The following is a 10,599-nucleotide window of genomic DNA, read 5'->3' as shown; positions in this document are numbered from 1 at the left end:
CCCCTGATTTGGCGTCACTGCCTGAGTGACCATATTCAGACTTAATTATCTCCAAAACTATTTGTGGTAGGTCCATTATTTTTTCAGGGCTAAGAGTCATAGACCTAATGAGCATACATTACAATTTGCAGCACTGTATGTCAAATTACACCTTAATACTGGCCCTCTACTTTTCTTTGAAATTAAAATTGCAAGGGTTTTCATATGTCCATAAAAACCTCAAATTTCAACATTCAAGGTTCATCCTTGGTACATGGTCAGATATGTGCCATGACTTTCACATGACATCATATTTGATATAAGGGTCCAATGGTTGTTGAGATGCAGAGGTCCAAAAATGGGCAAAAACTAATTTATACCATTATTTGGAGCAATATTCCCAATCTATGACACCAGTTGTGAACTTGCTGTTTGGTGTCTCTGAAAGATAATATTATTATTCATAACATATCTAAAATTTGGGATGGTGTTTTGCCCCATTATTTTTATAATGAATTTTAAAAACTCATTCCTGTGTGACATGCAGGTGTACCTTAGAAGCCCTGTTACCTTAGAAAAAAAATGGGTTTACTACACCTAAAATGAATAGCTAAGTCAGTGTACACTAAAACCTAAAATCTCTGATACCAAATAGGTGATTTTATACTTGTTCAGCTCAGTATTTCAGTATATCTGACTTAACCCTCAATTCCATCCTAAGAAGGTGGCCAATCCCCTTGATTTTTGTGTTTCATTTTCACACAAAGATGGCGGCTCATTGAGCCAATGGCATAGTTCCAAAATAGTTCCAGGAAGTCAGCATCAAGGGAAGGAAACAAAACACCATTGTTTGGAGCAATATTTCCAATATATGACAGCGGTTGTGAACTTGCTGTTTGTTGTTTCTCAAAGAGGATATTCTTATTAACAACATATCTAAAAATTGGGATGGTGTTTTGCCCCTTTATTTATATAATGCCTTTTCAAATCTCAATGCAGTGTGGCATGCATCCCTCAAATCCATCCAAAGTGGCGTCATGAAAAAAAAACCCCACCATTTTTTAGAGCAATACCTCCAAAGTATGACACCAGCTGTGAACTTGTTTTTTGTTGTGTCTGTAAGAGGATATTTTTATTAACAACATAGCAAAAAAATAGAATGGTGTTTTGCCTCATTCCTTTTAATGATCGTAAAGCGCATTGCGGTGTGACATAAGCCTGTGATCAAATAGTGCAGAGGGAAGCGGAAGTGGTGAATTGTTCTGGGCCAAGGACATGGGGGAATCAAGATTGGGTACTCATTACATTGCAAGTATTGGGAAGGGGTCTCTTCAGACAAAGCTGTTTGTTCAGCTCAGTATTTCTGATTTTTTTTCAGGGATTCTGGCCTCATCTTTTTAAGTGTACTATCGGCCAGATGATCAAGTGACTACGCAACATGTTCTCACTGGCGCTACGTTAGCAATAAATTCAAGATGGTTGAGAGAAGTACCATTTTGAGAGAAAACAACCTCTGGAAACAAAACAAGGTGTTGATATGATTTCCTTGATGCAACCTTGACTTCCTTGATGGTGATTTAATATTTGAAAAAAAAAATGAAATGTATTAAACAAGTCAGGAACTTTCAATGCTCTGGCCTGTGACAAACGGTTTTATACACACTTAACTTTCAATCAGTAGCTGCATCTTATGAGTTGACTTTATAAGGTAGCTTGCCATTGTCAATGATGGGGCATTAGGTATCTGCATTCATATTGTTGTGTGCAACCATCCGTCATTGGCAATTCAATGAGGAACACCTGAATGAAACTTTGAATGAATCTTTCTTGTCTTTGTACAGGTACAATGAAATGGGTACATGAAAGGACAATGACAACATAGGTATTAATTTCAGTAAGGATACCACCACCATGCTCAGGGCACTTCGTTCAGGGGAGGATGATGGGGGGCGGGGCACAGTTCTACAGTCAGGGTACCTCTCTACAAACTGTCTCCTCCTATGTGTCATCTCTAATCAACTTTTACTTTCCTATGCGACCATAAAAACATCCCCCCCCCCCCCGCCAACAGTCACCACGACAGAGGTACCCTGACTGTAGAACTGTGCCCCGCCCCCAATCCACCACCATATCTGAACGCTTTTGCATGCTGCAAAGCTTTCTTTCGGCTTCCATCATCTCACCTGGATCAATGTGATGATGAACTTTACAAGTAATGAACATTGTCTACAATTATCCAAACCATGACTGTTGTAGTCACTGCTGCTAACCTGCAATCCACTTGTCAGCATTGCAGTGGTATAATATTATATTGATGCAAGCAGCTGAATTAGATCGCAACAATGTGACAAGAACCACATGGTTGTCTGGTGCCAATATGAACTTCTGTGCCTTCAATATTCACCTGATATTGAATACTGCATGCAAGCAAACTCTTCTAACTGATACTCCAGTACCATGCTGTCAAAATAGACTGAGGGAATCTCTAGCCAGTATAAATTAAGTTATTTTGCAATACAGCTGATAACTTAACGAGTAAGACACAAGCTTCACAGCAAATATAAAGTTACAGGTGCTGATTGAAAGACTAGTTAGGATGGGAGTCCTTGTTGCAAACAAGAGTGCTACAATTCTTTAATCCTCTCCTATTTCATCACTTTATTCCAAGACTACTACTACCGCTACCACTACCACTACTACTACTACTACTACTAAAATGATGATGATTATTATGATTTTACAATTAAAATAATTGTCTATCAAAGCCATGTGCAATGTGCTATTCTTGCTGTGTTGCATCAATCAATTCATTTACAAGTGTTATGGTTTCCCTAGAATTTGCTTTGTCATTCACAGGGTAGCCATCTTGTTTTCACTATTAAGGTGACATCAGAGCCATGGATTTTGAGAGTTGCGACAAGTCGGTTGGTGACATGGTCCTCATAGCTTCAAGTAATTGTAGCCAATTGAGATTTTGAAGTCCGTTATAAAAAGAATGAGGCAAAACACCATCCCAATTTTTTTATATGTTGTTAAAAAAAACATCCTCTTTCAGAAACACCAAACAGAAAGTTCCTAACTAGTGTCATAGATTGGAAATATTGCTCCAAACATTGGTGCAAATTAATTTTTTCCCATCTTTGGACCTCTGTATCTCAACAACCATTGGAGCCTTTTGTTAGATATACTATGATGTGAAAGTCATGGTACATATCAGACCATTTACCAAGGATGAACCTTACATGTAGAACTTTGAGGTTTTTACAGACATTTGGAAACCCTAGAACATATGATATCTACAAAAAGTAGAGGCACATTATTACGGTGTGATTTGACTTACAGTGCTGCAAATTGTAATATATGATATTCAGGTCTGGGACTCTTAGCCCTGAAAATATAATGAATCTGACACAAACAGTTCTGGAGATAATTGAGTCTGAACATGGTCACTCATGCAATGTCGCTAAAACAAGCGTAGGGGGTGTACTTATTTACAGATTTTTTGTGCCAAAAGTATCCAGAGCTGAGTTCTGATATTGTGGATATGATCTATTAGATGTTTAAGCCATCACATACATTTTTTTCAGGCAAATCCGAGGGGGTCGAGTGGGAGATTTTTCAGAAATTTGCTGATTCCAGCTGGAATGACCCACTAATGACACAACTATAAGGAGTTGAGAGCTATAATGCTGCACTTCTGCTATTGGGACATGTGTGAACCTCAATGATTTTTTTCTGCCAATTCTGAGATGGTCGTGCGGGATGATTCGTAGATTTGGCGTGGAATTACCCTATTTCCATAATAGGGTCATTCCACGCCAAATCTCCGAATCATCCCGCACGACCATCTCAGATTTGGCAGAGAAAAATCAAGGAGGTTCACAAACGTCCCAATAGGAAAAGTGCAAAATTATAGCTCTCAACTCCTCATAGTTTTGTCATTAAAAATGTTTATGTGAGGTACCCCCCTGACTCGTTTGGAACAGACTTCTCAGAGAGCCCACTTTCAGATTGCCGTATCCAAAAAACTGCTTTAAGTAGGTCCTTACAAATTTCAAAGGGTAACATTTGGAACATGTACCTTTGAAATGTGGATTTTCACAAATCCTCTTGTCATTTACCACCGTTTTCTGGGGGGGTTAAAGTTGCTTGGAAAATTCTCACCTTTGAATTTGTGGGCATCTTTGAAGGACTGTGGTAAGCGCAGTTTTAGAGACAGAGGTTTGATATGGACAATGTATGTTCCCAACCATTCTGTGCATGTTGTGTTGAAAGACTGATCTTCTGCGATGAACAGTTTAGAAGATATGAAGTCTTTAAAATGGAAAAACTGAAACTTGGTGCCATCTTTGCCATGTCATTAAAAAAAAATGTCACGACTCACCACCATATTATCAACAGTTTTGGAAAGATTAGATATCTGTTCTTAACATATCCAAAAACTGTGATGGTATTCTGCCTCATTTGGTCACAATGATTTTTCAAAAACCCACTGTTGGGTGACTTTCATAGCTCCTATGAAAAATTGACATTAGTGGCATCTTCACCATGTAATACAAAATAAATGACAGAACTCACCCCTATGACATTTACCGTTTTAGAAAGACTCAATGTCTGTTTTTAACATATCCAAAAACTGGGGTGGTGCTCTGTCTCATTTTTTAAGAATGGACTTGTAAAAACGGCTGTGTGACATCTGCAGCTTGCTGCTTTATTGAGGTGGGGCCCCTGCTCTGATCTTTGCAGGCTACATGGGGGCCCTATCTACCAGTATTTGCCATGAGGCCCTATGTGCAATTGTTCCGCCACTGTGAATGACTTGAGCAATTTGAGTCAGACATTTTTGATACAAGATATTTGACTTGAGCATTTTCGACACACTCAATATAATACGGCAAAAAAGTAAAAGTGGCTGTTGACAGAGGTTTTTTTTTCAGCTTTTTCTGTAACTACATTCCAGTAAATCAAAGGTTATAGACGTGTGTAAACTTCATCTTCAGGCACTGAAAACCAAATACCGGAATAAAGTGATGAAATGTTGAATCACTGAAACATCCCTGTAGATCTTGAAACAAGTACATCCTGACTATCACCACATCTCAATGCTTTTTTATTACAATTCATAACCATCTTTAATAACTTGTTTACCAATTTTGATGCTGTTCTGAGGTCTGCTGTGGATTATTTTAGTTTGTGTATGAGATATTACCTTTAATCATGTAATTATTCTTTCTACATTTGATTTGTGCTTCACTTAATGTATACATGTATGCCCATTCATGCAAATTCATCAGGGTTAATGTTGATCATCAAACCTTAATGCTTGCATTGCTCGGCTCTGAGACAGTCTTGCAGTGGTCTAGCACCATGCTCAGGGTAGCTCAGTCATGGTGATTGGAGGGGCAGGACAGCTGTTTAGTCAGGTTACCTCCCTACGAACAGTCTCCTCTTTTTGTATCATCACTGTTTTTTTCTCTTCCCCATGATCATAAAAGTGTCCCACCCCCCCAAAAAAAAACATGACAAAGGTGACCTGTTCATAGAACTTGGCCCCGCCCCAGTCCTAACCATGACCGAGGAACCTAACGCTTGGTATTCGTTCATGGCAAAGGTCTATGTGTTTGACATGTACCTCTGTGAACAGGACAAAGTTGCAGAAGTGATGGGAAATTACAATTGTATCAAAATGTAAAATATCAAAATATCAAAATATCTTTCCAGCTAAAAGTAGTTTGACAAAAATGGAATGCTGATAAAAAAGTTTAGCAAACATTCTACATCAAGACTATGTGTTTAACAATGCTGCTTTACCAATCAGAATGATTCGATTAATTTATCACTACTGCAATTCAAGACTTACTTTACGGTATAATAGCAAAATATTAACTCCTACCGTGTTGCGGTTTAAACACATGGCCATAACCTTTAATTCACAAACATTTAGTTACCAAAAAATTAGTTACCTTAAAGCCAAAAGAAAAAGAATGATAATAATGGTATATAAATCACTCAACTGTTTCTTATTGTGTGCTTCAAAAATACTCAATTCACATTTCTTGTATCAAAAATGCCCAAGTCAAACTGCCTGTCATTCACAGTGTCAGCCCAAATAGATTGGCACCCAAAAGTCTGCAAAGGTCATGATTATGGCCCCTACCACAAATTCAGGAGGGCCCTGGACAAATGCCCTGCTTGTCCCCCTGTAGCTCCGCCCCTGGTAATTCATGTGACTTAGGCATTTGCACAGGAGCTGCTGATGTAACAGCAAAGGGTTTTTCAAGAGTCATTACAAGACATTGATGCAGAACACCATCCCAGTTTTTGGATATGTTACAAACACACATCCTATCTTTCCAAAACTGTTCAGTTCATTGTGGTGATTGCTGTCATTGTTTTGGTATAGCATGGCAAAGTTGCCCCCCAATATCAGGTTTTCATAGGAGCAGTGGAAGTCACACAACAGTGGGTTTTTAAAAAATCATTGTGACCAAATGAGGCAGAATACCATCACAGTTTTTGGATATGTTAAGAACAGATATCTAATCTTTCCAAAACTGTTGATAATATTGTGGTGAGTCGTGACATTTTTTTTAAATAACGTGGCAAAGATGGTACCAAGTTTCAGTTTTTCCATTGTAAAGACTTCATATCTTCTAAACTGTTCATCGCAGAAGATCAGTCTTTCAAAACAACATGCACAGAATGGTTGGGAACATACATTGTCCATATCAAACCTCTGTCTTTAAAACTGCACTTACCACAGTCATTCAAAGATGCCCACAAATTCAAAGGTGAGACTTTTTCAAGCAACTTTAAGCCCCCAGAAAACGGTGGTAAATGACAAGAGGATGTGTGCAAATCCACATTTCACAAGTACATGTTCCAAATGTTACCCCTTGAAATTCATAAGGACCTACTTAAAGTAGTTTTTTAGATACAACACTCTGAAAGTGGGCTCTCTGAGAAGTCTGTTCCAAACGAGTCAGGGGGGTACCTGACAAAAACATTTTTAATGACAAAACTATGAGGAGTTGAGAGCTATAATTTTGCACTTTTCCTATTGGGACGTTTGTGAACCTCCTTGATTTTTTTCTGCCAGATCTGAGATGGTCGTGCGGGATGATTCGGAGATTTGGCGTGGAATGACCCAATAGCAAGAGCTAACAAGCAGCTAAAAACAAAGCTAGCTGCACAAAACGTTAGGTGGCCTGCTTATATCTACCTTTCTGAAACAATAAACCAAGTTTTCCTACCGTTGTAGAAGTTATCCTGAACGTGTATGTGTCCATGTGAAGATCCTGTCGTTATGTTAAATCAATTTTATGCAATGCCTGCCTTGACATTTGGGAGTCATCGGCTGTGTGCGCTTTCGATTCTGCCCACTAGACTCACTATTTTCTAATGACAGGTAACTGGCTGCCAGTCCTGAAGTTTCATCCTTGGTAAATCATAGACGGGCGAGATGATTCATCTCGTGACCAATTTTGAGCAATCTGATTGGTCAAGCATTCAGTTTTTATCAAACACTCAAGAAATTTTGGGCTGCCAAGTCGAGTTGGCAGCCATGGTAGCAACCATTTAGCAATTGATAGACGTGTAGTAGGCTACTTTGTTTCACCAGATGGTTACCCAATGGGAGGGGGTAGGGCGCTATTTCCCCAGCTGGAAAATACTCACAGAGAAAACGAGAGTGAAAGGGAATTTTAAAGTAGGAGACATGATAGACAGAATGTTCATTAACAGATGTTAAAGCTGTTTTGGGGGGAATTAGGGGATGCCAGGCATCCCTTGGCATCTGCGATGACACGCCACTGCTACAAACACCACCACATTAGTTTTATTGGAAGTAGCGATCAACTGAACCTCAACAAGCAGACTATTATGAAGAACACTGAGTAGCGTACAATCATTGACTCCTTTACCTGAAGTTGGTACGCAAAATGAGTCAATGAATACTGCGTTTCCTTCTGTCCTTCCATCCTGTTGCGCAGAGCGGTAGGCTACATCTCGGTGTAATTGACTAAGATAGTTAAATGTAAACCTGGGTTTGATTCTGATGAAAATACTCCGGGCGTCGGCGGGCGCTATGGGAGAGAGGCAGCCACTATGGGAGCTAAAGGGTTAAACTAAGCATGATTACAACATGGATAGCCTATGGAAGAATATTTTTCAGCAGTGACGCTAGCTGTATGTCTCTTCATCATTAACATATTTAGGCTAAATAAACTTAACCAACAGATATATAAAGTATTTCAAAAAAGTTTTGGAAATACCAAGGCACTCATCTTCTTTGTAATTAAAATGCCTTTATTTTGTTGGGCATAGCATGATTAAAATACTTATATATGAAGTACTTACCCTATTAGGCCTACTATTAGACAACCTACAACAGCTCCAGATATCACGGCACCAATTTTTTGAGTAGACCAGCCTGAACTTTCGCTATCAATGATCTCAAAGTCTGTGTCAGGACCAAGCACCTCCTGAAGCTCATTCCGAACCTTATCCTGATGGTTCTTTAGACGACTGTGGGGGGATAACACAACACACACACACACACACACACACACACACACACACACACACACACACACACACACACACACACACACACACACACACACACACAAACAAGCATTATGGATATTACAAGCATGCCAATGTCCGTGATCTACAAATACATAATTTCACATTCCACTCAATCTACACATACTAATATCAAAATTTGTTTGGAATGACACAATACTATCTTTCATTTTTAGACATTATCATCTATATTGACTGTAGATGTTGCCTTTATTGTTGATGTTGTGATATACCGTGCAAATATCTGGGATAAAAAAACCTCACGTCTTTATTTCCTCCGGTGTGACCATGGTTCCATTATCATATGTGGCGATGAAAGTAACCTCCGTGTTCCCATCTTTGAGACTGCCCAGCTTCATTATAGTCACTTTCAGTCCAATTCCAATCTGAAGTGCCCTGAGGGGCAATGGAGTGCATCATAGAGAGAGCCATTAAAAATAAAAGAAAACTGAAATGAAAATGAAAACGGAATGGTTTCCTATTACAGGAGCAGCACTCACCTTGCAGTATCAAGGACACGACTCCACACTATGTCAAAAGGCCGGTTGATGGATATTTGGACAAATTGTTCCATGTTTATTACAACAGTCACCTAGAGAAAAAAGAATGCTATTATTAGTAATATAACTCATTCTCGATCATTCCTTATAATTACCTGGCTACATAGGGTTGAATCAGATATTGTATTCAGAGGCGGACTTTCCATCAGGCAAACCTAGGCAATTGCCTAGGGCCCCGATCAAATCTGTCACACCAGTCGAGTTAAACACACAAAAGAAAGTAGGCTTGATATTAATTTGTCCCTTAAAGGGACACTGTGTGAGATTTTTAGTCGTTTATTTCCAGAATTCATGCTGCCCATTCACTAATGTTACCTTTTTCATGAATACTTACCACCAGCATCAAATTCTAAGTATTCATTATATCTGGAAAAACTGCACTTTTCATCCATGGTCCGCCATTTTGAATTTCCAAAATATAGCCATTTTTAGCTGCAAAAATGACTCTACTTGGACCATACTAGAAAATATTTGTTTATCACTGAGTAAACTTTCATGTAAATATCAAATTTGGCAATAGGCAGCACAGTTTCAATGAGCAGCATAGTTGCAGTACCTTTTCTGACCATTTCCTGCACAGTGTCCGTTTAAGCAAAAAAAAAAAAAGAGAGATCCTGAAAAGTGCTCTTGTTACGCTTTTCAGAGAGGGAGTAGGCTGTTCCAGAAGCATATGAGGTGTTTTTGGTTACAAGCAATTAAACATACCACTCCAATCCAAATTGGCTCCAATTGGCTTCAGGAATGCCCATGTTTGTGGAGCCCACCTCATATCTGACATTATCATGACCATCCATTTTCTTATCTCGGAAAAAAAAACACCTGGGTAACAAAAACACCTGGGTAGTTTCTTAACAAATGTGAGGTAAATGGTCAAGTCTGCTCCAACAATGTGCACGCAGCTCGATTACGTCACATCTGTGTACAAACAGTAAAGTGGTCTATTTGACTGAATCCCCTATGCCTACACCTTCCTCTCGCCCCTCATCACTTCAAACGGAGCTGTGAAATGGGCTTGAAATGCACCCCCTACAAATTGAGACTCCCCTTCAACAACCACAGAATGACACCCACAGCATCTGAAAATCAACCTCTCTAAATCAGCAATATTGCTTGTTATTACTCGCGCAATAATTTCAAAACGGGCAAAAGTGTTGCGCGATCCTCACAAAACTTTCATGACTTACAGTACATGCACTGGGATGACGTTAATAGCGTTTTTTTTCATGCAATACACCACCAATACACATTAGGACAATAATTATCGCCACGGTAAAACATTCGAAAAGACTTATATTTGTGTGCCGTTGTGGATGCCACCAATTTTTAAAGGTATTTGCAATGCATGCAGGGAAATATCTGTCTTTCTCTCTGTCTTTCAGTGTGTCCTTTGGAATATCTCAGTTCGGAGAGGTAGAAAGCCCTTCCCACTCCCTCGCCTCTGTTTTAATTAGTGATGCACTGGATCCAAGATCCG

Source organism: Engraulis encrasicolus, chromosome 1 (assembly GCF_034702125.1).
Source record: "Engraulis encrasicolus isolate BLACKSEA-1 chromosome 1, IST_EnEncr_1.0, whole genome shotgun sequence".
Classification (NCBI taxonomy): domain Eukaryota; kingdom Metazoa; phylum Chordata; class Actinopteri; order Clupeiformes; family Engraulidae; genus Engraulis; species Engraulis encrasicolus.
Note: the sequence above shows the minus strand (reverse complement) of the source record.